We start from the raw sequence: 5,854 nt of genomic DNA, 5'->3' as shown, positions 1-5,854 counted from the left end.
ATAATTTACAAAGTGCATATCCATTTTATTCTTGTGCAACAAAGAAGACTAAGGGTGTAACACTCTATCACACAGAACTTTACGCTTAAGTCGTAAAATAGAGGTGGTGTGGTATTACGATCTCTAAAATAAAATATAATACGTTTAATAATTGAAAGAATGTAGTATTCTAGGAGCCTTGAAGAATAGGTAAAGCAAAATCGTAAAATAAAAAACGCAACGCTCAGAATTAAGGATTACTTGCGTGAGAAGAAAACTAAAGTTCACTAGTATTGTACAAGAGATAAGAGTAGAGGATCAAGGGTACAAAATAACAAGCTCCTAACTTAGCCTGCAAAGCTAAGGCTGGCCGGAAGATACTTACATACATACATATATATATATATACGTGTCCCAAAATACCCAAAATACAGAGATAACACTCTAGCTCTCCTTAACCTCTAAGAGGAAACAAAATAAACAAGATATGAGGAGATAAAATTAAGTACATATATATACAAAAATGTACATCAAAACAAAATTCAGAGACTACTCCGCTTCAGAAGTCCAGACGCCTAGCGAGGAGTCTCTCGACCTGCATCTGAAAACAACAACACAGTATGGGGTGAAAATCGGAGGTTCTCAGCATAGTAAAAGTGCCACGCACATAATATATATATATGAAACCATAAAAGGGGCAGGTGTCTAGGGAATTCTAAAATCTATTTAAACCTTATCTTGACACCCAACCTATCCACCTTTCCTCCGTTCCTCTATTTCTAGTGGGTTTATAAATACAGACAAACAGGCAATTGCAAGCACGGGTAGGAGACAAGTAGTGCAAGTAGCAATTATCACAATTATCATAATATATTCAGTTATGCAATTCCAAATAAGGCATAGCAAACAAACAAACAAAATGCATATGATGAATGTCTATCCTACTGGCCGTGAGCTCACGTGTCAGTTGCTTTGCCAGAACCCGACACATCTGGTAGCTAACCCAGACATTGGTCTCTAGGTTGCGCATCTCCAGGAGGATCATAAACGAAGGAGAGTGTCTTTTCACATCGAAGGAGTGTGTCTTTTCACCTTCTCCTGGAGGATATACGAAGGAGAATGCATTTCCACATCGAAGGAGTTAGAAGTGTGCCTTTCCACCTTGCAACCATAGAAGAATGTGGGAGAAACAATACAAAGGAGAGTGCCTTTCCACCTTCTCCACATCCACATCACGACTAGAGAGAAAACTTCCGTCCTCAACTTGCCATCTGAACACATTTTCAAATTAATATGCAAGCGGGATCACACTCAAACCTTGCCATTTCGACCATTTTGGCCACATACACATCTCGACCATTCTGGCCACATACACTCATCCCAAATCTCATCATTTATCATCATCATTTCCTTACAATCATTCTTTATAACCATAGTTTAACATGGTCTCATACATACACCTTATATCATTGCGATGTGTACCTAATTCATCATTTAAGATTACTACTTCACTTTCAATTTATCACATTTTTCTGACTTCAGCTCATTACTAGACTTACTACTATAGTTTAGGACTAAAAGAATGAAAACGGAGGTTTAAAAGTTTGCAATTAGGCTTAAAAACACAAAATACAATTTTGCCAAAACAGGGACCACGCGTGCGCGTGGGTCATGCGTACACGTGGAAGTGCACTACTAAAATGTCACGCGTACACGTGGGCCACGCATATGCGTGGGAGTGCATTTGGCCCATTTCGCGTACACATCCCTCTTTACGAGTACGCATGCAAACCAGGCAGTAGCGTTTGTCTGCGAAAGGGGTATATGCGTACGCAAAACCTTTATGTCACGCGTACGCGTGGACTTGCGTTTTTCCAAAAATTTCACTAAGTTTCAAAAGCTGTAGAATTTCAGTTCTTAACCTCAAACTTCCGACGCGCATAACTTTTTTTGTTTTAAATCATTTTTTTCCGTTCTTCAAACGACATAAACGTTTCGGACCCAATTTTATTTCTAAATAAGTTTGACACAAATCGGGAGGCCGAAGATCAAGCTATGATTCGCCAAATTTGGCTAAAAATCACAATTTTCACAAAAACCAATAAACCTCAATTTTCAAAACAAACTCTTCTCAAACCTCTTAAATTCAACCAAAACTTTACCAATTCAACCTTAACCATATTCCAAATTTCTTATTCATTCCACAACACATCAATTCTCTATTTCATCAATTTTAACTCAATAATCCAAGTTCACAATTCACAATATATATTATCAATTTTCAATCTTCCATTTTCATCAAACCTCAAAATCAAGACTCCCAATTTCACATTGTTCAATATATAAACCAATTAACCAAATCAAGTATAATTCTCAACTTCAAATCAATCTTCGTACATATCAAGTATCATCGTACACAATTCACATACATCATCAACAAAAACACCAACTCCACCTTCAAAAATCAATAATCACATAATCCATGTAATCTGTTCTAACCAATCCACAACATCTCAAATTCAATGCCTATCCTAGGATCTCTAACCTAAGTTTTCACAAAACAGTATATATTAAATACGTAAAACCTAAATCATACATTGGCCGATTTTTGCCTATTGTCCAAGGCGAAACACCAATCGACAAAGCCCCTCAAGCCCCCAAAATTATGAAAGCTCAAGTACCCAACCTCCACCAAGTTCCAAAGTTTACAATTCAAACTCCAACATATACATATATACACTTAATTTCACATATATCATCATACATACTCAAAATTCACAATTAACATACTAGAACCAAATTTTGGCTAGGTTAGAGACCTCACCGTACCCACATACCAAGAGAGCCAAGTCCAACAAGTTTCATGAGCTAAATTAAACCTAGAGAACCAAAATCAATTAATTCTCAACTTGGATTCTCTTAAATGTCGAAAAATTGAGGAGTAGAGAGGATGAGGTGATAGAGTGACTTACCTATGAAATTGATCCGATAAAATCGTAAAGCTCGACGCAATGATCTCGTGGTCACAAACGGTGCGACAATTGAAATTCGAAGTAAAAAATTGTGGTAGTTTGAATTTGGTATAAGGGTTTGGGATCCTTCCTTTTCTCCCCATCAATGTTGCATCATGAATTGAAGAAAAGGGGAAAGGGTAGCTGGATTCTTTAAATAAGGATTGGGTTGGTTTGGGTCCAGTCCGACTGGCTCGGCCTATTCGACTCAATTTTGGGTCAAATTTTTTGAAATCAGTGTCAAAATTCTCGTTTTAATGAGTTCTATCCTATTTCAATATAAGATTTACATTTCTAAAAATTTTTGAAATCAGTGTCAAAATTTTCTTTATTAAAAATTAATTTATTAACTAATTATTTGCTAATTTTCTAGGATTTACAAAAGGTCTGTTTGGGAAGCTTCATTTTTTTTTGAGTTTTTGACTTATGAAAAGTAATAATATTAACATCTGATATAATTTTTAAAACTAAATTATAGCTTTTTAAGAAACTATTTAAGTACTTATAGAGAAATTAAAAAATAATTTCTCTAATAATAAAAAACTTTTTATCACATTTTTTTTAAAATAAATACTTTTAGAACTAAAAAACCAAATACAAAATAACTTATTTATAAACTATGTTTAATATAAATATTTATTATTTAAGCTATTTTTTCAAAAAAAATTTAATTAAGTTGTTTATCCAAAATTAAGGCTAAAACTAGTGTTACGGTGGGTAACCGGAGATTGATGGGCTGGATAGCATTGGTTGGCCCAAATGTGTGAATGAGGAGGATTCCGAATGGGTATGCAACTCGGGAGACTCCGTCCGACTTGTTTGTACGAAGAGATGGGGGTGGTACCTGCAAAGACACTCCGATGCCTAAGTTAGCAAGGGTGTGAGCAGGTCTAGAGAGTATTGGACTTAGAGATACCTGAGGGGTGTCAGTGTATTTATAATGGTGAACCAATAATCACCGTTGGAGTAGTGCCATATTTTTAGGGTGTTAACCGTCTCATTATCTTAGGGAGGTTAAGATATGGCTCGTGGAAGTGGTTTAGAGAGATTCTAGGGGCAGTTACTCATTTGGAATGAGTGTTTATTCGCCAGCTAATCTCGTGCCCGACTTCTTTAGAGCAGGTCGTGATGAGTACCGACTTCATAGGATGAAGATTGGTATTGGTGAGGCCCAACCCTTTGGATTAGGTCTTTTGCTTGATCCTGGGCCTTTGTTATTGGGCCAGGGTATGAACAGTGCCCCTACTCGAGCCCAATTTTTCTTTCAAGATTTGGGTTCGAGTATTCTACTCGGGGTCGTAGCCGACTTGTAGGAGGACCGACGTGATGGTCCAAAACCGACGTGACTTTTCATAGCCTTTCGGTTCTGACGGTTACGTCTAATCAAGCGTCGTGTCCGTTTAGGGATGTGCGTAGGGAGTGATGGTCTTAGTAACGGTGCATTCTCATTAATGACTGCCCCGTTTTTACCATTGTACCCCCCACGTACTTATAAATATTCTCCCTCTCTTTCATTATTTCGTTTCTGCGATTTTTCAAATTTTTTCCCTTTCATTCGTTCGTGCTGCATTCTCGTGTTTTCGAAGGATTTTTTGCTCCTCCAACCCTCATTTTCAGATAAAGGTTAGCTTTTTCTATAACATGCTTTTCTATTTGCATGCTTTTATTTGTAGATAGATAGGTTGGTCTGTGGATTTTAGTTCCGTATTCCCTCTCTTTAGAGACCGTGTTTTTTATTTTTCTTTTCTTTTCCTTTGTAGGTTTTTGTCACCCTTTTTAAGAAAAGAAATGGCTTCCGTAGATGTTCTTTCTCTGTGGGTTGATGTCACGGTCCTAGGGGAGGAACCTTTGGTCGATACCGAGTTTATCACTCATCTTCGTACTCGCCACAGAATTTGTACCTCTGAGGAAGACGAGCCGAAGTATGAGTTGGTGGTCCCGGGTCCAGAAGACCGGGTTTGTTTTGGGAGGGGCGACGAGGCGGCCCCTCATTTTTTCTTTATGTATGAGTGTATGATCACCCGTTTGGGTGTTTTTCTTCCTTTTTCAGATTTCGAAATGTCTGTTTTGCATCACTGTCGAGTTGCCCCTACTCAGCTTCACCCCAACTCTTGGGTTTTTTGAAAATTTATCAATTTATTAGCCATGCTTTGGAGTTCCCGACCTCTTTGAAGATTTTTTTCTATCTTTTTCACATGACCAAACCCTTCAGTGGGCTAAACAATAAGCAACAGTGGGTGTCTTTCCGAGCCATACAAGGTCGGAGAGTTTTCACCCTTTTTGACGAATCATTTCATGACTTCAAAAATTATTTCTTCAAAGTTCAAGCCGTAGAGGGTCACCACCCCTTCTTCTTAGATGAGACTTCTTCCATGTAGAGGGTCACCACCCCTTTTTCCTGGATGATAATTCTTCTCCCCGTTTTCCTTTATACTGGCTGGAGGCCTCCCCCTACGAGAAATATGGTCTGGACGACCTGGATGAGGTAGAAGCAGCCATTGTGGGGTTCCTCCGAGAAGCGTGGGGGAGGGCCCCATATTTGGACACTAAAAAATTTCTCCAGGGGTCTCCGACCTTTGTTCAGGCACAGATAAGTAGTTTTTATTTGTTTGTTTAGGGTTCCGACTTGTCTGACTGACTTATCCGACTTGGCTTAATCTATCATCTATTGTTTTTTCAGAGATGGCGAAGACAAATGCTCAGGAGTCTTATCAGATAGTCCAGGAGGCTAGAGCAAGGTCTCGCGCCAGGACTGGCGGTGCTAGGGCGGTAATCTCTCCTCCTCCTCCTCCTCGGGACGTTGGGACTTCTTCCCAGCCCATTGTGATTTCTTCTTCGGTTTCCTCTCAGCCGCCCCCCTCCGC

This window comes from Arachis duranensis, chromosome 5, assembly GCF_000817695.3.
Source record: "Arachis duranensis cultivar V14167 chromosome 5, aradu.V14167.gnm2.J7QH, whole genome shotgun sequence".
NCBI classification, from domain to species: Eukaryota; Viridiplantae; Streptophyta; class Magnoliopsida; order Fabales; family Fabaceae; genus Arachis; species Arachis duranensis.
Note: the sequence above shows the minus strand (reverse complement) of the source record.